The sequence below is a fragment of the Sciurus carolinensis genome, chromosome 12, assembly GCF_902686445.1.
Source record: "Sciurus carolinensis chromosome 12, mSciCar1.2, whole genome shotgun sequence".
Taxonomy (NCBI): domain Eukaryota; kingdom Metazoa; phylum Chordata; class Mammalia; order Rodentia; family Sciuridae; genus Sciurus; species Sciurus carolinensis.
In genome coordinates this window covers 65,809,321-65,831,766 of record NC_062224.1, presented here as the reverse complement: position 1 = coordinate 65,831,766, position 22,446 = coordinate 65,809,321, and the positions used below count along the sequence as shown (strand labels likewise).

General features: G+C 41.2%; 1 pseudogene; it reads left to right on the top strand.

The window, feature by feature from the left end:
* The first annotated feature begins 3,114 nt into the window (after nt 1–3,114).
* LOC124961111 (toll-like receptor 5) lies at nt 3,115–5,660 on the top strand (annotated as a pseudogene).
* The last annotated feature ends 16,786 nt before the right edge of the window (nt 5,661–22,446 follow it).

The following is a 22,446-nucleotide window of genomic DNA, read 5'->3' as shown; positions in this document are numbered from 1 at the left end:
AAATGATAAGTATATAATTGAAGATGTCAGGTACAGTGGAAAGACAATGGAAACTCCCATTATGCCTGAGAAGAATGGTCCCAAACCATTAAGGGAGACAGGATGGTGTCTTCCTTCAGGGGTTCTGCTGCACCCTTATCTGCTCTGATAGCTTTCTATTTTCTTTCAATAATTCATCATATTGACTATTAATATCACTTGGAACTTTTATTCCATTTTCCATTTTGTGTATTATCTATAAATATAAGATCATTAGCTCCCACTCAAAGCCACAGGAAACTCATTAAGAAATGACTAAGGCACTCAGGTATGGTGGCTCACCCCTGTAATCCCAGTAGCTTGGGAGGCTGAGACAGGAGGATCACAAGTTCAAATGCAGCCTCAGCAACTTAGCGAGGCCCTAAGCAACTTAGCAAGACCCTATCTCAGAATAAAAAATAAAAAGAACTGGAACCTCAGTGGTTAAACTCCTCAGGATTCAATCCCTGGCAAAAAGAAAGAAAGAAAAACAGAGAGGGGGGAGGGAGAGAAGGAGGGAGGGAGGGAGAAAGGAAGGAAAGAAGGAAGGAAGGAAGGAAGAAGGAAGGAAGGAAGGAAGGAAGGAAGGAAGGAAGAAAAGGACTAGTTTATTTCTATTACTCAATCTGATCACCTGCAAAAGAAAAAAATCACAAATTGTGTAGGTGGAAAGAATAAGTAGGTTTCAAAGAATTCCTGGTTTTAGTAACCAGTTTGGCCCAGACAACAGATGGCAGTGGCTTGGAATAGAGCAGTGGATAGGCTTAGGAGGAGGAACACACAGAATTTGCAGATGAATTGAATGTGGGGTGATATTCAAGAGAATGAGGGTGATTCTGCTGTTGTCATCCTGAGCCTCTGGGTGAAAATAATCTAGCTACTTACTGAGATGGCAGAAAAATTAAGAATGATGATAAACATTCTCACCAAATTTCTCCTAATAACCATTAAATGCCTCGAAGACCTAATTCTGCTCTACTGTATTTTTTGTGCCACAGCTTCACAGATACTTTGAAATCATCCTCAACAGGAAGCAAAACCTCATGAGAGCTGGGTCCAGTGCCCAACTCCAGCTCCATGACTGTTCTGGGTTTAATCTATTCTAAAGTCAAAACTATTGCCCTTGATGGTATTTTGTGGAATTTCTGCTCTTTACAAACTTTCCTTCCTTCCTATTTCTTTATTTTCATTCCCCTTCATTCTTCTGCCCTCTGAATGCATAACTCTTTGCTGATGTATTAGTCAACTTTTCATCATGGTGACAAAACACCTGAGTAAACAACTTACAGAGATGAAAGGTTTGTTTTGATTCAATTTCAGAGAATTTAGTCCATGATCTCTTGGCCCTGTTTCTCTGGGCATGTGGTAGCATAGTACGAAATGGTAGGGAACACATGGCAGAGGAGGCTGCTCACCTACTGGTGATCAGGAAGCAAGAAGAAGGGGCAGAAGAAGGGACCAGGGTCCCACTGTCCTTTTCAAAGGCATGCCCCCCTGACCTAACTTCCTCCTGCTAGACTCTACCTCTTAAAGTTTCCACTGCCTCCCAGTTGCACCGCAGGCTGATAACAAAGATGTTAACACTTCCAAACCATAGCAGCCTCCATCACAGGGCTTTTGTTACACTGAAGCAAATTGAATGTGTTCCAGGCACCAAAGATGGAGGAGCCTTATGAAGTTTCTCTGTGCCTCTCATAGCACCCAGCATGATAAAGGGAACATAAGCCAGACATGACTGAGCACCTTTTGCCATTGCTGCATGGGCTAAGCAAACGCCCAACTCAGACAGATGGAGAACACCTCCTGTGGACTTCAACAACTGGACTGGGTTTTATTTATTGTTGGATGCTCACAGAGTCACACAAAAGCTAACCATGAGGGCTGGGGATATAGCTCAGTTGATAGAGTGCTTGCCTTGCAAGCAGAAGGCCCTCGGTTCAATCCCCAGCACTGCAAAAAAAAAAAAAAAAAAAAAAAAAGCTAAACATGCAGTAGATGCTTTTTAATCTTATTTATAATCTTTATTAAACTGACCAGATCTGATTCTTTGTGGAGATGATGTAAAGTAACTCTGTTAGCTTTTCATCTCTGTGACCAAAACACCTGACAAAGCAACTTAGAGAGGGAAAGTTTTATTGTGGTTCATGGTTTCAGAGGTTTTATCCATGGCGAACGGACTCCATTGCTCTGGGTCCAAGACATCATGGCAGAAGGGTGTGATGAAGAGAAGCTTCTCAGGATATGGTGACTGGGAAACAGAGAGAGGAGAAGAGAAAAAGAGGACTGGGCCACAGAAGAGATGAACCCTTCCAGGGCATGCCACCAGTAACCCACCTCCTCCAGCCACACCCCACCTGCCTACAGCTGCTACCCAATCAGCCCATTCACATTAGGATGGACCTATTTGATCATAGTTCTCAAAATCTAATCATTGCACCTCTGAATATTAATCCAGGAGCTTTGGGAGGACACCTCATATCCAAATCATAAATACCCAATGTCTGTATGATGAGATGTGCTGTGTATGGAATCAGCTCAGATCATGAGATGGGCTAGAGGCCAAGACAGGTGAGGGTGGAAAGGTAAGGGGATTTATTTTCCACTCATCAGCTGAACATTTTGTGGGCTAGAAATGGACTATTCTCTGGCTGAAGTGAAACAACTTTTCTCCAACTTCACTCAGCAAATCTTGAATGAATGAGTGAATGAATGGACAGATAAATTAACAGACAGTTATTAAAAAGACCAGGTGAAATTAGTTTCTGTTCCTTTGTTTTGTAATGTTGGGGATCTAACTCAGGGTTTTGCACCTGCAAGGCAAGTGCGGCACCTCTGAGCTACATCCCAGCCCAGGTCAATATCTAGAACATTCCCTCGTATGGAGAGAATGCAGTACTAAGTGTCTGACAGAAAGACAGACAGAACAGCTTCATCCACAGCAGCCAGTACCAACCACAGCCACATTCTGGTGTCACATGAGCAAAGGGAGTCCACCAGAGCAGGCACATCCTGGAGGGGACCCCCAATTTCTGAGGATCCTGTACAGTGCCTCAAGCTGAGTTGCTGTGTTTTCATTCTCCTTTCCCCCACAGGACCATGGCAGATCGCCTTGACCTTCTCTTAGGAGTGGTGCTCATGGCCGGTCCTGTGTTTGGAATTTCTTCCTGCTCCTTTGATGGTCAGATGGGCTTTTTTCATTTCTGAAATCTCACCAAGTTTCCCTGGGTCCTCAACACCACAGAGAAGCTCCTACTAAGCTTCAACTACATCAGAACCATCATGACCACCTCATTCCCCTGCCTGGAGCAGCTCCAACTGCTAGAAATCGGGGGCCAGTTTACTCCCTTGACAGTGGACAAAGAGGCCTTCAGAAACCTGCCCAATCTTAGGATCTTGGATCTGGGTAAAAATCAGATCGACTTCTTGCATCCAGGTTGCTTTCCAGGGACTGTTCCATCTGCTTGAACTGAGACTGTTTGCCTGTGGGCTCTCTGATGCTCTATTAAGAGATGGTTATATCAGAAATTTGATTTCTTTCATTCACTTAGACCTATCCTACAATCAAATTGGTAGCCTTTACCTTCATTCTTCATTTCAGAAACTGAATTCCTTGAAGTCCCTAGATTTTTCCTTCAACCAAATATCCATCTTATGTGAAGATGAGCTCAAGCCACTTCAAGGAAAAATGCTCTCTCTTTTCAGACTCAAAGCTACTAACATGTACAAGGGAGTCTCAGTGGACTAGGAGAAATGCATGCATCCATTCAGAAATATGCGACTGGAAACCCTTGATGTTTCTGAAAACGGCTGGACCGTGGCTATCACAGGAAACTTCAGCAATGTCATCAGGGGAAAGCCAGACTTCCTCTTTGATTCTCACCTACCATATTATGGGTTCTGGGTTTGGCTTCCAAAACATCAAAGATCCTGACGAGAACACATTCTCTGGCCTGGACAGCTCAGTGGTATGCCTGGATCTTTCACATGGGTATATCTTCTCCTTGAACCCCCAACTCTTTAAGACACTAAAGGGGTTGAAACTTCTGAACCTTGCCTACAACAAGGTAAACAGGATTGCAGACAAAGCATTTTATGGACTTGAGAGCCTCCAAATACTCAATATATCATGTAACCTTCTTGGGAAACTTTATAATTCCAATTTTGATGGGCTACATAGTGTAGCCTAAGTTGATCTCCAAAAGAATCACTTTGAATAATTCAGGACCAAACATTCAGATTCCTAAAAGAATGCTCCAGGATAATGCTCTTAAAACCATTTCTCTTATTCCAAACTTACTATCCTCTTAGGTGGCAATAAACTGGTGACTTTGCCAAATATTAACTTTAAAGTCAACTACATTTACTTATCAGAGAATAGGCTAGAAAATCTGGCTGACCTCTACCGCCTTCTCCAGGTATCTCAGCTCCAAACTCATTTTAAATCAAATTGCCTTTCCTCTTGTAACCCAAATCACGCCCCTCTGGGTAATCACAACTTAAAAACACCTCTTGAAGAAAATATGTTGCAACTTGCCTGAGAAACTGGGTTCTTCTGGGATGTTTTTAAGGGACTCTCCCATCTCCAGGTTATATATATGAATAATAACTATCCTAATGTCCTTCCCCCTGGAGTACTTAGCAATCTGACTACATTGAGGGGACTCAACTCCAACAGGCTCACCATTCTTTCTCATGGTAGTTTACCTGCTAGTTAAGAGGTCCTGGATATATCCAGAAACCATCTTCTATCTCCTGATCCTGGTGTATTTGCATTACTTAACTTCTTGGACATAACCCATAAGGAATTCATTTGTGAGTGTGAACTCAGCACTTTTATAAGTTGGCTCAATCAAACCAATGTCACTCTATTGGGATCTCCTACAGATATAAACTGCATGTATCCTAACTCATTCTTGGGGGTTTCCCTCTACTCCATTTCCATGGAGGACTGTGATGAAGAGGAAGTCTTAAAGTCCCTAAAGTTTTCCCTTTTTATCTTACTAACTGTCACTTTGACTATGTTCCTCATGACCATTCTCATAGTCACAAAGTTTCAGGGATTTTGTTTCATCTGTTATAAGGCAGCCCAGAGACTGCTGTGCAATGACCATCCACAGGGAATAGAACCTGATAGATACTGATATGATGCCTACTTTTGCTTCAGTAGCAAAGACTTTGAGTGGGTACAGAATGCTTTGCTAAAACACCTGGACACTCAATACAGTGACCAAAATAGATTTCACCTGTGCTTTGAAGAAAAATACTTTTTCCCAGGGGAAAACCACATCGCCACCATCCAGGCTGCCATCTGGAACAGCAGAAAGATCATCTGTCTTGTGAGCAGACACTTCCTTAGGGATGGGTGGTGCCTGGAAGCCTTCAGTTATGTCCAAAGCAGGTGCCTCTCTGACCTCAGTAGTGTCCTCATCGTGGTGGTGGTTGGGTCACTGTCCCAGTACCAGCTGATGAAACACCAGTCAATCAGAGGATTTATACAGAAGCAGCAGTACTTGAGGTGGCCTGAGGATCTCCAAGATGTTGGCTGGGTTCTCAGTAAACCCTCTCAGCACATCCTAAAGAAAGAAAAAGAAAAGAAAGAAAATAATCGCATTCAATTGCAAATGATAGCAACTATCACCTAGTAAAAAGAGCAGCATGCAATTTATCCCTAGCCACAAATAACTCTTGACTTTGTATTTGCACAAAGTTACCACTGGGGGCTCTTTTCAGAGGTCTTTTCCCTATTAGGAAAACATCAATCTCTTGACTTTCCTGTCAACACAACGTTTTGTCTCACTGACCTCCAAGTGGAAAATAATATCTAGAAAATTGCAACTGCCCCAAGAGATTCCCACTCACCATTAATTTTCCTTCAGACCCAATAATACTGTTCTCTCCTGTTATGTGGACTATGGAATGTCTCCTCGTCATGGAAAAGACACCTTGGAAGAAGTTACAGGTGACTTCATGCTTTCTCAGCATTCAGTTCAAGAATGGGCTGGTCTGTGATTCTGTAGAAAACAAATAGAGGAGATCTCTTTCCTTCTTTGGCCTTAAGAACAATACCAGTGCTGGAATCGGGTCACACTATCTTGGGGATAACAGGTGACCCCGAGGAGACTTCAACTCTTCTGGGTCTAACCCTTGTGGGCCATGACCATTTTGCATGTGACCCTTCTTTCAGCCTGGCACTCAGGATCTTCCATGTTAGCACCAACCTACCTCTTGAACATTTCTTCTACCGGTACCACCTCATTTATCAAATCAACAAGCTCTTGTAGGAAGGATTTGGAATTTATGCACAGATCCTGGATCAAATTTTGATTCTGCTGCTTGTTAGTTGTGTAACTTTGAGTATGTTACACCTTTGCTGGGCCTGTTTTCTCACCTGTGGACATCATAATATCACCTTCATAAAGTTACTGGGAAAATTAAATTAGTCAAGAATGTCAGGACTTCTCAGATCTTTTCCTTAGTTTTCCTAATGGCCACAAGAGACTGCATAAACTGAATGCCCTCTGGTGGCAGTTACAACTTCTTTGAATTTGTAATTTTTTGACCCAAAAAGGAATCTACATGTACTTTGCATTTGAATTAATTTTTGTGCTTCTTAATATAAGCCAGTTTCTGCAAAAAACATTAATAAAATTTTTAGCCAAAGTACTTGTGTCATAATTACCTGTTAGCTTCACATTCAACCTCTCCCACATCCAACACACTGTAGTCAGGTCAATGATTACAGCTCAAGGGGTACTCTTGGGCCTGGGACTCAGCACTCCAAAATGTCACTCCCTTCCCCTGATGGTGCACCCCAGCCCTCACTTCTCTAACACACACACACACACACACACACACACACACACACACACACAGGCTATTCTCATCCTGGCTTCTTTGAACCAACACATCCATGAGGCTGAGCTCACCCCACACCCAGTGATGGACTTGTCCTCATGAAAGCCATGAACACCCCACTCTGTTTTTCCTTTCTGGACTATGGACTATTTTCCCAGGTCTTTCCACACATGTTCTTCAAAATCAGAGTTGTTGTGCCCAAAGACTTGAGACCCCGCAAAGACCACCAGAGACCACAATCAATGCAAGCAACAAAGAGTCATTTATTAGCAAGCTCAAACCTGGTCCTCTGCATCCTCAAAAACTGGTGATGCTAAGAGGCCCCGAGCCCTCATTAGCAGGGTTTTTATAATGAAAGGGAAGCAGTTTTACAGTGTTCTTTTAATTGGTTAACATTTGAACAGCTAAACATTAGTCCTCCTCTGCTTGGGTCCTGCCAATCTATTTGATTCTCATTGGGTCCCGCCAGAACTGAACGGTCCTAGTGGAAGAAGGGAGGAGGGAAGGGGTGAACTATGCAGGAGATGAGTTGGGGCTAAGCCCCCCCCATCCTTGACAGATAAGGTCTCCAGGCAACCGCATATTCCTCAGACAAATATCTCTTAACAACCTTGGTAAGCACAGGGGCCCAGCAGTTCTGTTTGTCCTGTATTGCCTGCATCTGGGTGATTGAGACAGTTAGCAGCACAGATATCACCCTGCTCTCAACATTCCCCCCTTTCCAAGAACATTTAGAGAGCCAGTCTTGGGTCTCTATTGTTTTAATTCTTGCTGCTTAATGGGCTGATATTGGGCCTTTAGCACCATTAGCTGTACTGCATTTATTCTATCTTTAACAAAAGCAATTAACTTATCGATTATACAAGGTCCTATAATTAAAGCTAGTAGCAACAATATTAGGGGTACCACTATAGCGGACACCAGAGTAGTTAACCAGGGGGAAAAATTGAACCAGGATTCAAACCTGCTCTGACTAGCTTCCGATTCTTTCTTTCTGTTTGTTAGTCCTTCTCTGATTTTTGCCATGGATTCCCTCACTACTCCAGAATGATTAGCATAAAACCAATATTCTTCTCCCAGGGCTGCACATAGACCTCCTTGCTTACAGTCTTTAAACGCAGGTAAATTTGGTAATTAATGATCTTAGGAGATCCTTAACATTTTATTCTCCCAGGGGCAGTCTCCAACTTCCAGAGGCAGATGGCCTTCATGGCCTTCATTTCCTCAATTTGACCCGATCCCATATTTCTATACTAAATGCCTGTCCCCAATTCTTACTTCATTTACCCCTCTAACACTAGGAACTCCTTCACTGCTGTAGGGAAAATGGGCAATGACCAATATGGCTTCTTCGAGCTGGAAGTGGGCAGTGTGGGGCAAGCAGTTTGGAGTTCCCTTTTTAGAAATCGGGTCAACCGAGGAGTCCAAGGTAGAAGTCTGGTTGGGGAAAAGCAGGCTGTAAGGCATCTGGGGTTGGGTGCTTCTATGAGAGAAGAACAAAAAGACATGAGTAATGAAATGAGATTGATACAATATAAATGTTGCGGAATCTGGAACATGCCAATGAATATCATAAAGATGAGAGAAGTCAATAATTCCTCACCAGGGGGTGGAAGAACTGAGAAGTTGTTCCCATAACAAGGCCTAGCAAAGGCTGGAGGGGACAAGGTCTTTATTTGGGGACTTTAACATTGTTCAGGTTATCAGGAATGTAAACACAATATTTAACTCTTAATGTCATTGAGGTCCCCAGAAAATATAGTTAAGCTACTTAATGTCATCTGATTTTTATACAATATCCCTTTATTGGTATAGCCTGTGTTAAGTAGAGATCTCTATATTTCTGTTACTTAGGGCTAGATAATCATACTAGCAAACATAGATAAAGCCTACCTGTGACTGTAGGCCTTAAACTGACTAAAATCTTCTGACTCTGGCAGTTTCCCTTGATAGTTATCAGGCACATTTGCCTAAGAATCTTTCTTTTGTAGCTTCCACTCTTAATTTTAGTGGGTTAACACAAGTGTACATCTTAAGTTACTTTTAACTATTATTTCTTCTAAATGCCCAAGAATGGCTATATTTTGGTTTTAACTGTTTTGCTGGGTGTCCAAGATCAATCTGGTCAAATTGACCTGGTTCCTGTCTTGTTAAAGAGTCAGCTGAGTTTCCACGGGGGTCACTCATAGAGAACTTAAGAGCAGCTTCTTAACTCCATTAGTGCCATTGGTTAGGCAGTGTCTTCTCCATGAGGTGGCTTTCCTTGAAAGCATTAGGGGTGTCTCCCTTTTTCCATGACCCTCCTCTGCAGCAGATGCACTGAGTGATTTTCATCCTCTAGTCTCAACAATCTCCTTTATCAGGAGGTTGTGTGACCCAGAGTTGCAGCGCTCCTTAGAGAAGTTCTTATTCCCTGGGTTCAGGCTGACTTTGAGGGAAAGATACTGTTTGTTTGTTTGTTTTTTTCTCTTGGCCTCTATATGTAATTCCAATTTCTAAGTTTGATCTTAATCATCCAGCAAGCCAGTCTCACCAGTCATAAAGTAAGAGTACTGGGCTTTAACTTTAATGTCCATAACTTTACATTCATTTACTTTTTTATTAAAGTACTACCACATACTATCTGTTTTGAAGGTGATGGCCTATTATCACAAGTTACCTAGGTTGTATATTCTGGAAGCAGCTACTTCTGCAAAACAGTAACAGGCAACAGTTTTACAAAATGAAATTAGCAAGAGTAAAAACATATTAACTTTATAATAGTTATCTTGAATTTTGGCTGAGTTCTACATTATATACTCTGAGATCACAGCAATCTTTACAACAACCATCAAACTTTTGAGCACAACTTTAAATGAGTTAAAGTCTGGCTTACTTTGGAGTCATTCTAACATGTAGCAGGGTGAGGCAGAGCCTTATCTCAGGTAAGGCAGGACTCTTCACAAGTCTTAAGTAAAATGTTCTAATCCTAAAGCTAATTTTTGCCCCTTTGCCATGACCAGCATGACCAAATTTTCAAGTTCAGTGGGGGTCAAAGGAGTATTAGAAAATAAAGGTTTATAAACACAGATTTTGAAAATTAAGCTGAGATCAGATGGAGCTCTGTTCTCTGATGGAAATGCAGACCTAAAGAGTTATGTTAGCAATCTTTATACATGTCTTATTATTAGGTTAAAGACTATGTAAGCATTATTCTTTGTTTTCAGGAGAGTTACAGAGACTAGAACATCTACATAACTTTTTTCCACAACTGCAAAGTGCAATGTTAGGAACTCTGTGTAGCTCTCAAAGAAGTCCACTGTCCAAAGTTACTGTAAGGTGGGCAGGAACTAGAGAAGGGAACTGATGAAACACTGGTTACCTAGCAAAACAATTTCTTTCTGCCCAAGAGCTGTGTGCCTGAGATCAATGTAAGAGCTGATAGGACTCCTGTACAGAGCCTCCCCAGGGAGGCTACTGCCACAGCAGTTAGGCATCTTGTGCTCCTACACAGGAACACTCCCAGGCACCAGGCATGCTACAGTCATGAAGTCAGGGACCCCAATCTCAGTCATTGTTGTTCCATTTTTGCTATTGCGCATTACACTCTTTCTTAAATGTCATTTTAAGAAATTTACATATATTGATTCCTGAGTCCATATGAACATTAGTTAACACAGTCTGACATTATATCCAAAACAGGAATCAATCAAAGAAAGGCTGAGAGAGCTTTTAACTTTTCTTTTGTGTAGCAAAATGCTTTCACCTTCTATGATATGAACCTTTAAACAAATCAGGCTGTCACTAACTCTTAGATATACATTTACATTTAAATTTTTATCTCAGTGAAATAAGTAACCAATTTTACATATACCTTACTGATAACATGTCCCATAATAGAACATTAAATGATAGAAATAAATCCCCAATAAAATGTACTCTTTAATATTACCAGCACAGATAAGTTTATTCTGGAGAATAGCAGCTTGACAAATTTCCTGCTTTAAAAACTTGTATACCTGGAAAATATGAATAAATTTAATATACAAGGAGTGACCATTTCACAATTACCTTGACACTTTAATCTTACTAAATGCAGTTTTTAAAGAAAAATTTAGACTCTGTAACATAGTACAATACTCTTAACAGTTGTTTAACCATAATTGTATAAACCCCAATTTTTAAGACTAATTGTTTTAAAGAATAAAACTTAATAGACACAAAGTTAAGAGTAAATTAGTGTTTCTAAGAAATCCTTGTTATTTTACCATGTCATTTTACCATATAGATTAAACTTTGGCTTATATCAGAACATTAGTATTTCACCTTAGGAAAAATCTTAAATAGCTTTAGCTGTCTCACATACATACAACCAACTTAGTTACACACAGACTTGTTGAAACTTGCCCTTTACTTACACACAGACTTTCTTAGCACTTACTTAGACCCTCATGTATTCCATCACACAGGCACTTTCTTACCCAGAAACATTTTCTTTTCCTTTTTATTAAATATATTTCCAAACCCAGAACCTTTTATTTTCTCTTTCCTATCTGTTGACCCCTTTTTGTCCACATTCTGAAACAACTCTTATGAAATTTCTGAATTTAGATAAATCACTCTATTTTAACAAGATAAAATACTTTGTGGTTTATAGTACTATAACTGAAACACAGTGAAAGGGGAGATGGTAACTCTAAATCCAAATCTAAGAGCTCCTTGGAGCTTTGCAGAACTGGAGGAGGAGCAGGGGGAAGTGGTAAGGGAGCAGATGGAATGCTCACCCTCCAGGTTGGGGTTTTACCTGTTAGAACATAACTCTTAATAACCTTGTTTTTAGTAATGACACAAAGCGATTTTAAACACTTTTTAATTTACCAATCTATGAAACCACCAATAATGTTTAAGTATGTTACTCCATGGAATTTAAGGAGTTAAAAGTACTTGATGTCATTTAACAATTAGCATTTTAACTTTGCAAATTAATCAGATGTCACCAACAAACACATTTGAGTAATCCCATACATGTTAACTCTAATTCACTTATTCTGTAAAAACCAAGATATCAGACAAGTGTTCTGAACACTATTTGCTGTCTCTTTCCTGTTGAAGAAAAGTCCTAGAAACAATTGATATTAGACATTGTTTAACATCAACATTCCATTAGTTTGACCACCTAGAGACTTGCGAGTTATTTCTAAAGACATTTTACTTTTATTAGTTTACCCAATTTAAATCAAACCCTTTTAAATCACATGAATAAAAGTATTTGGATCCATTTTTAAATTTTAATTTTAGGAGCACTCAGTTTTGATACAGACAAAACATGACATTAGCATGACATACAAATAATACAAAATCAAAGGCCTTGTAACTTTATAGGTGAATCTCCATTGCAATGTAACAGATGTTCAAAAACTCTAGTTGAATAAAAAATAGAACTGATCAAAAAGAAAAAAAATCATTAACCTAGGTATGCAGGATCAAAATTATGAGCTCAAAAATACAGCATTAAAGAAAAACAAAACAAAACAAGAATCCTAGAAAATGAGGTAGTTCTGTGTAGCAGCCCAGGAGTTTAAAATGGACACCTTTTTTTTTTTTCTTTTCTTTTCTTCAGGTCACCCCCCTTTCCCACTGAGACTGCTGCAGTTTACATTCCAATGCAGGCTTCAGCAAGGCCAGGCAGGGGGGAGGGGGGATCACCTAGGACTTTTTACCCTTTTTCTTCCTGGTTGAGAAATCAGGTTAGGTTTGAATGCAGAAAATCACAAAACATTATTTCTTACTACTTTTGAGGAATGGAGCTGCTGAGCTCTCTGTCTAGGGGGATTGGAGTAAACAAATCTCTCAGGAACAAGGAGAAGGACTGTAAAGTACCCTGCAATGAGTATCCCTAAGCCTAAGATCGAATTAGCACAATGAAAAATTTAATATGAGACAAGAGTAATGACCATATGGTACAATACACAGACAGACAGACATATAGCGTGCTAAATCAGAAATTGGCTAGCTGGTATTTTGTCAACAAAAAAAATTTCCGATTGTGAGAAAGAGTCACCCAGATGCAACACAAAAGCTGCCCAGATGCAACACAAAGGCTTCCCAGATGTGACAAAGAGTCACCCAGATGTGATAGAGTCACCCAGATGCAGCACAAAAGCTGTCCAGATGTGGCAAAGAGTCACCCAGATGTGACAGAGTGACCCGACAGGTCTAGGGGACGTCTCCTGAGACCCTGCTGGGATCCTATAGCACATCCACCAGGACTTTGCCAGCCCAGAACCAGAACCTGCAGGCAATCCAGACCAGAAAACATACGGCAATGCCTTACTCACCGGCCGAAGGTGTCATTTATGACTCTATGATCAGGTGTCTGCGTGGGCTTGGGGCATCCCGGGCGAGCCCTCATATGTTGTGCCCAAAGGCTCGAGACCCCGTAAAGACCACCAGAGACCACGATCAATGCAAGCAACAAAGAGTCATTTATTAGCAAGCTCAAACCTGGTCCTCTGCATCCTCAAAAACTGGTGATGCTAAGAGGCCCCGAGCCCTCGTTAGCAGGGTTTTTATAATGAAAGGGAAGCAGTTTTACAGTGTTCTTTTAATTGGTTAACATTTGAACAGCTAAACATTAGTCCTCCTCTGCTTGGGTCCTGCCAATCTATTTGATTCTCATTGGGTCCCGCCAGAACTGAACGGTCCTAGTGGAAGAAGGGAGGAGGGAAGGGGTGAACTATGCAGGAGATGAGTTGGGGCTAAGCCCCCCCCATCCTTGACAGATAAGGTCTCCAGGCAACTGCATATTCCTCAGACAAATATCTCTTAACAACCTTGGTAAGCACAGGGGCCCAGCAGTTCTGTTTGTCCTGTATTGCCTGCATCTGGGTGATTGAGACAGTTAGCAGCACAGATATCACCCGGCTCTCAACAGAGTCATGAAACTCTATGGATCCCTGCAACCCAAAGTCCTCTGTCTTGTGAAAACTCTTGGCATGTTATCTGTTCTATTTAAACTAGCACTTTCTATTTCCTGCCTTCTTGAGTGTGGCAGGTGAGACCTGGGGCCCAGGGTTACGCCACATGCATCCAAAGATGGTGACTTGCAGAGAGCCAAAGGGCATGCTGAATGCGCCTTGAGAAAAACAGGAAGCGTTTACCATTGGCTGTGTGATAATTAGTTCAGTCGCCTCGCGCGTGGACAGATATATCTTACATGTATGCTTGAGCTCTTGATCTCTTGACCTTTAATAGGATTGGATGGACATATCTGGTTACAATTGCATATGCATGAGACTGCTTATATATTGAGGGTGTTATCCGAATAAAGCGGAAGCTGCTTCATGAACTTCTGAAGAGTACGTGTCGTTTGTCCCACTGGTCGGTGGCAAGGGGCAAGTGGCAGCCCGTACTGGGAATGGTGAGCATTCAGGTAAGTACAAGACAGTTTCGCTAGTGTAATTAATGAGGTTTCCCTATTTGAGGAAATGGTGGCCTTAAGGTTTTAACGGAAGATTCCACTAGAGAGGGAATGCAATGAAAGGCTGTCCCAAGAGACAGCAAAGGACGTCCTGTAAGTAAATGAATATGTGTAAGATGTTATTTGTGTTACCTTTTCTTGTTTCATTTCTGTTTGTTGTTGTTGCGGCGATATGGACATTAGTTCATTTCTGTCTGACTTCCAAAAAACCAAAATTTCAAGAACGGTTAAGAGAAGGGGAAAAGATATTAGAAACTGTAAAAGAAGAACAATCAAGTCAAGCTTCTGAAAGAGAAAGTAGATGTTCAGACCTCTGTGCCTCCGCCAGAGCAGTATTAACTCCAGAGATGGGAGTACAACCAATACCAACTTTGGTTGTCGGCCCATTACCTAAAGGAACAGTGGGACTAGTTCTGGGGAGAAGTTCTTCTGCTTTAAAAGGATTAAATATTGTCCCTGGAGTTATAGTCCTGATTTTACAGGAGAAATAAAAATCCTTCCTTCTTCACCCAGAGGTGTAGCAATAATAGCTCAGGGTGATCGCATAGCACAATTGTTGGTCTTACCCAGCTGCCATGATCAATATCCATCAAAGAATATTATTAGGGAAAATAAAGGATTAGGTTCTACTGGCCAAAATATGGTCATGTTAACACTGGATTTAAAAGATAGATCTATGATAAAGTTAGTGATAGAAGACAAAAGTTTTGAGGGCTTATTAGATACTGGGGCTGACAAAAGTATTATCAAAAGTACAGAATGGCCCAAAGCCTGGCCACTTCAACAGGCAGATCAGACTTTAAGGGGATTGGGTATGGCTTCCAATCCTAACAAAAGTTCAGCCATATTAAAATGGAAGGTGGCTAACCAGGAGTTATGTTCTGATACTGCCTGACGTAATACAGTTGCGGGCAATCCTCAATGGAATGTAAACATGCTGACAGGCCAAGGACCATATGAAGGGCAAGGTAATCAGATTAATTTCTGATTAATTGATACCCTGGTGTGTATCAACAAATTAACCCTCAACTTTTAATCTATCATTATATGGATGATATTTTGCTAGCTCATAAGGAAAAACCTGTCTTAGAGCAATGTTATAATTCCTTACTAAACTCACTGGAAAGATGGGGTTTACATTTTGCCATTGATAAAGTACAAATGACAGACACCAAAAACTTCCTGGGATCTATCATAAATGCAACTATGGTTAAACCCATAAAAATTACCATTCGGGTGGACAAACTTAGAACTTTAAATGATTTTCAAAAACTTTTGGGTGATATTAATTGGATTAGACCTTACCTTCACTTACCCCCCTCAAGTTTAGGCCCCCTGTTTGATATTCTTAAAGGTGATTCTGACCCCCTTTCTAAGTGGGTGCTTACCCCTAAGGCTCAAACAGCTCTCAAGTTTGTTGAAACAGCTATGGAAAAGGTTCATCTTGATCGTATTGACCTAGCTAAGCCTTTATCATTCATTGTCTTGGCCACAAATAAGTTAGCCACAGGAGTGTTTTGGCAAAAGGGTCCTATTCTATGGGTTCATGTGAATTATGCCCCTAACAAGGTTTTATCCTTGTTTACTGAATCTGTGGCAGAATTAATCCTTAAGGTGTTAAAAGTATCCCTTTCCACCTTTGGTATTCAACATGTCACAGGAATTCCCTATAAACTGGACAAAGCATTGTTGAGTGTGCCCATTTAATGCTTAAAAACATGCTTTTTAAACAAAAAGGGGGAATAGGGGCATCATACAGATTCTGAAAAGACAAATTATCTGTTGCCTTGTTCATCTTAAATTTTTAAAATCTTGATTCTGAGGGCCCATCAGCTGCTGGCCGTCACTCAGAGCCTAATAAAAAACATCTACCTCAAGTGCTCTGGAAGGACATTCTATCAGGACAGTGGAAAGGCCCAGATCTGGTATTAATCTGGACCCGAGGGTCTGTTTGTGTTTTCCCACAGGATGCACAATCGCCAATTTGGGTGCCAGAGAGATTGGTCAAGGCCTCAACAGAGACCAAAAACAGGAAGAAGATGAGGAGGCTTCTTCCACTGATGGTGTTGGCAATTTCTCACCAAGTTCATGGAGGAGACTCACGTGAACTATGGGGGATAGTAAAGACGTGGCCCTATCCTGTACCCCTTACCAACTCTTCTATTCTATATCCTCCTATTTTTACAATTGGCCACATTTCTCCAGTCTTCTGTTCAATGGGGAAAACAATGGTTTGGGTTTTTGTCCGAGGGAGGTCTATTGTGTGTTGTATCTGTTCTGTGCATATAGTGTTTATACAAAATCCGTATACATCGGCGCAGAGAAACAGCCATTATTCATCAAGCTCTCATCTCAATTGATGCTGGCTCATCCCCCCAAGTCTGGTTAAATATGCTGGACCGGTAGTCAAAGACGGGTAAGATTCATGGGGAGCTCATACCGACCTAAGACAAGAAATGAGGGCTAGAGCCTCATTGTCCAATGACAGGGACCTGGGGCCCAGGGTTATGCCACATGCATCCAAAGATGGTGACTGGCAGAGAGCCAAAGGGCATGCTGAATGCGCCTTGAGAAAAACAGGAAGCGTTTACCATTGGCTGTGTGATAATTAGTTCAGCCGCTTAGCGTGTGGACAGATATATCTTACATGTATGCTTGAGTTGGTGATTGCTTGACCTTTAATAGGATTGGATGGACATATCTGGTTACAATTGCATATGTATGAGACTGCTTATATATTGAGGGTGTTATCCAAATTAAAGAAAAAGCTGCTTCATGAACCTCTGAAGAGTACGTGTCGTTTGTCCCACTGGTCGGCGGCAAGCAGCACTTGAGAGTGGTGAGCCTGTCTGGCCACCTGCCCCTCTGAATTGTAGACCCCATGAACCTTCTTCTATGTCTCACCCTCACTGGCCATCACAGATCTCAAGTATTTTCAGGTCTTCACCAGAGTCTCCCACCAGCACATCTTGTCTGAGCTTCCTCCTCCATTGAATTTCTTCTCCCTACTCTGGTCTTTTGGTGAATTTCCTAGACTAGCATGACTTCCTATTCATCATGGGCCCATAGATTTCTGTCACTAAGATGCGATCCTTTTGTCAATGTGTTTTGTATGTGTGAACCTGGACTCAGGACTGTGAGACCCTGATGACAGGACCTTGCCCTGTTCATCTGTGTATCCCACATCCAGAATGATGCCTGGGTCTTAGTATGTGCTTAATAAATACATGACATGTACTGTGATGTCCAGCCACCCCTGTGTCAACACCTGCTGCTGTCAGAGTCTGTGGGGAGGGACCAGGCAGGAAGGGACCATGAGAATGGGAAGTCCACAGAGGTGCTGAATGGCAGGCTGAAGCAAGAGGAGACCACAGGCTCAAAAAACCCAACTCAAGTCCCAAGCATGGAGCTTCTGGGTTGTGGGACAAACTTATTAAACCAGGAAATAATAGTCTAAGTGCATATTTTAAAGTATGGAAATGACAAAACAGTAGAGAGATTAGTGGTGATTATCTGAGGGGGTTCTGTTCAGTCTTCCACTGAGAACATCTAGAAAGGCTGGAGAAATTGTTTTTTATAATCTATTTAAAGGCATTGGAGAGCTACAAAATAGTAACTAGGGCCAAGAACCAGAGGAGGAAATCAAGAGCCATGGCTCCATTAATTAGAAGAGAGCATCGATGAGTGAAAGGCAAACTGTAGCATGGAAGAAGATATTTGTAGAATATTTATTTGAAAAGGACTCACAATGCAAATATGAAAACATGTTTATAAACCAATAAGAAAAAGACAACAGAAAAGAAAAATGGGGAAGAGATTGAAGAATTTACAAAAGGATATCCAATGTCCAATATGTAAATGAAAAGATATTCAAGTTCCTTCAGTCATCAGAGAAATGCAAATTGAAATCACATTGTAACCAGATCTGCAATCCCAGCAACTGAGGAGGCTGAGGAAGGATTGCACGTTAAAGGACAGCCTGGGTGACTTAAAAATAAAAATAAAATGAACTGGAATGTAGCTCAGCGGTAGACCATCCCTGAGTTCAATTCCTAGTAATCAAGATAAAATAAAATGATATACTGTCATACCACTACAAAACCACCAGATTGGCTATAATTAAGAGGGCTGATGATATCCAATAGTGGAAAAGATGAAGAACAATTGAAACTCTCCTCTGTTATCAGGAATTGGTGTAATTTTTAAAAGTTTGCTGTTCTCTATGGAAGTTGAATCCACACACGCCCTATCATGCTGCAGTTTTACTCATAGGTAAATTTTACTCACCAGGTATTACCACCATTCACATGTGCACCAAAAGACATGTAAAACATCTCAGAATCATTATATGTAACACCCAGCATTGGAAATGACCCACGTGTTCATTATCCATACAATGGACAAATTGTGTGATTGAAAACTAGACAAATGAAAACCAGTTACGGTGACAAGTAAAAACATGAGTGAAACTCACAAAAATGTTAAGTCGTAATGAAGCATACTGATTATTTACTGAGTGGTTCCATTTTTAGAAACTTCAAAAAGGCAAAAATATCTTTGATAATGAAGATAATGGTCACCTTTGAAACACACTGGTGGGGACTGGTGAGATACTGGTTATTTTCCATTTCTTGACCAGGGTGATGGTAATTGGGTGTGTGCACTTAGTGGTGTTGCATAATATCTGTACCCATTAATTTGTTCACTTATCTGTAACATCTTATTCTTCAATTTAAAAATAAAAATTTTAAGAAGAAGGCAGATTTTTTTCATTGTTGTTAAAGGAATAGAAGACATGTAGTAGACTGATTCATGTAGAACTGATGGGACTTTCTCTCCTCTATGCCTTATTTTTGCAAAATGAGTTTTTCCTTGCTTACCCAACAAGGGGCAGAGGACTGCATGCTTTTGTTAAGGGTCTTTTTTAATAGTTGATGTTTAACTCTGTACATGCATTTCATTAACAACTGTTAAAATAGGCAAAAGCAAATATGTACTTACACAAAATTGAGATGATGACTTCTGTCCATGGCAGCAGACAGAGAATATACAAAGAAACAGCCAGAATTTTTAAATTAATCCACAAAGAAAAAAATTACTTCAGCAGATGAGTATACATGCAAACAATATATATATGTGTGTTTAGATCATGTTTTTCTTGATTTTATTTTTCTTAAGATTAAAGGAATTTTTAATGTTTTACTTAGTAATTAAATGTTTTATTTCTCAATAGCTTTCATTTACATTGAACTTTTATGAAATTAAACCTTTTTATTTACAGAAAATTCCATGGAAAGAACTTGCTAAGGCTCCTAGATCCCTCTCAGGCATCACAGTCCAGGCAAGTCTTACAAGGTGGCTTTATATCTGAAACTTGGGGACCTGATCCAAGTGGCTGGAAATTGTGTTTCTTTTCCCAGCTCAGGTCATTCACATCCACAGGCCTGTTTCCCTGTCTCCTCCTCAGGAAGGTTGCCTCTCTGAGATGTGATAAAAATTGATGACATCATGTCTCTTTAGGAGCCTGGCTGCCCTTCAGGAAGCAGGTATTGTGGAGGACGGGAGGCTGGGGCCCTTTTCTGCTGCACTGCACAGGTAGCCCTCAGGGCCTAACACTTGAGGCCACCTCCATGGTTTTTCCGATGGCCTGGACCATTAATTGGATCCCAGGGTTTTCTCCAGCTGCAGTTGTGTTATAGGGTCAGCTGTTCCATCCAGCGGAACCAGCGCGGAGAAAGGAGACACCACCAATCTTTAGTTGATGAGATTTATTGTGTTCTCCCTATTTTCCGGCCTCCTTTTTTCTCCCCCATCTCTCTTCTTCTACCCTCTCCCTCTCTCCTCCCCCAGGTTCCTAACTTATCAGCCAATTATAGCAAAGCTTTCTCTCATGCAGGAGAGCATGCAGAGGAATGTCAGCATAGCTGTCCATGCGTGGCATGATATTAGATAGCCAATCCTAGATCCTGGCGTTAACACGTCATAAGTCTCCAAGGAACTAGTAGGCAAGCAACCTTTTTGGGCTTTTTGGGTACTTCCTTATTTTGGTATCCAGTGCCCTTTGGCTCACTGCCAGGTGCCATCTTGTCCAAGACAGCCCTCAACAGACTCCCCCTCTTTGTTATAAAAAGAAAAGGACAGCGACTGTGCCTGTCTTAGGTGCCAGAGTCAGACTTTATCCTTACCCATCATTGGGAGTCAAAGAGCTGTTGGCATGCTTTGATCCCTGTCTTAGGTTGGTATAAAGTCCACCCTGTGCTTACCCGTCATTGACTACCAGTCCTGTAATTGGGAGAGCCAAATCTGAGGATCAGAGCCTTGGTCCATGGCCATAAGGGCTTGCTGTACCACTAAAGCTTGCCATCTTTGATGACTCCTTAGAGACAACAGATATCTGAGCAGCAATAATAACAGCAAGAACAACAATCCCATCATAGCGAAACTTCCCATCCATTGTTTACCAAATTGTAATGCTGACTGTAAGAAACTAATGGCTTCTAGCATACCCGGGACCTTGACCTGAGTACTATTTACCACAAATATAGAATTTCTTAATAGGGTAGCCAAATGAGTAAACTCTTTAGTCCCATGTCCCATTAAGCATGTTTCCAAGCTGTTTGGACAGATTGGCAGCAGCAGTAATATTAGAATAGGGTATCGGGGTAATGCACAGTGCTTGGGCATGCACTAGACAGCCCGTCTGTGCAGTAACAGTCAACATGTCCACTTGTTCTTGTAGTAAGTCCACTCTTTGGTTTAGAATCAGGATTCCCATGGCGAGATGCGCAGTGATGTTTTCCTGGGCTGTCAATGCCTTGGCAGTGGCTTGTGACAGATTGTTGAGCATGTGAGCAGTAGGAATAGCAGTTCCTAGGGCAAGTCCAGCAGCAGCGGCAGCAGCCGCAGCAGCCGCAGCAGCAACAGCGATGGCTATAATGACTGGGATACCAAAATCTCTTTTTGCTTTCATGGGTAGAAAATTCCAACTCACTATGAATTAAGGTCACTGGGACTGGAATGAATTTTGGAATCTGGCAATCACAGCCAGAGGAAATAGTGAAGCATCCCAACAACTAGACACATAACACTCTTAACACATAACACATAACACTCTAGGGGCTGGGAAGATAACTCAGTTGGTAGAGTGCTTGCCTTGTAAGCACGAGGCCCTGGGTTCAATCCCCAGCACCCAAAAAAAAAAAAAAAAAAAAAATAGAAACACATAACACTCTAAACACATAACACAGTTAAAGACCTCAGTATCATTATCATTGTTATTAGTAATGTTAATATTAAACTTAGAACTGTTAGACAGAATGAACACAAAGGAGACGTGACACATACGGGAGTAGGGGGGAAAGCCTGATAAAAGGAAGAGTAATTGGCCTCGCACCCTGTATAACTATAAACAGGTGATTACTTCCCTTTATATAGGCTTGTTTTTGACTGCACCTTTATTGAATGAGAGAGAGATTGCCTCCCTGTATCATGGCAGTTTCTGAGGTGGCTAACCAGAGGAAGCAAAGACTACCTCTTAACTTGAAGTTTAGACTAGTAATAAGTGGCTATACAGTGGAACCAGCTGATAGGTGAGGGATACCTAGAAGTTCTGTACTAGGAAATAATTGAGGGATAACTTGTGTGTCATGAGTGGTATATCCCCAAAAGTTTTAGGAAGAGCTAACAACAGCAGGCTTACCACCATCACCATCATTTTGTGTTTCAGTGCCATTTTCTTTCTTATGGATAGTTCTTACCAAGCGCTCCAGGACCCAGATAGGTTGTTGTTGGTCCTGAGGAAAAACACAAACAGATCCTCTCCCCCAAATTAATACTGGGTCAGGTCCTTTCCAGGACCCAGTCAAGATGTCTTTCCACTGTGCTTGTGGATGGCCACCAGACTTTCCACTAAAATGTCTATCAGCCACAGTCCAGCCCATAGCATCCAAAGTTAAGAAATTGAGGGTGAATAAAGCAAGGTTAAGTTTGTTCTTGGGAGGGGCTAATGCCCCTATTCCCCCTTTTTGTTTAGTTAAGCAGATTTTCAATGTTTGATTAGCCCTTTCCATGATAGCTTGTCCTTGTGGATTGTAGGCCAATCCTGTAGAATGATA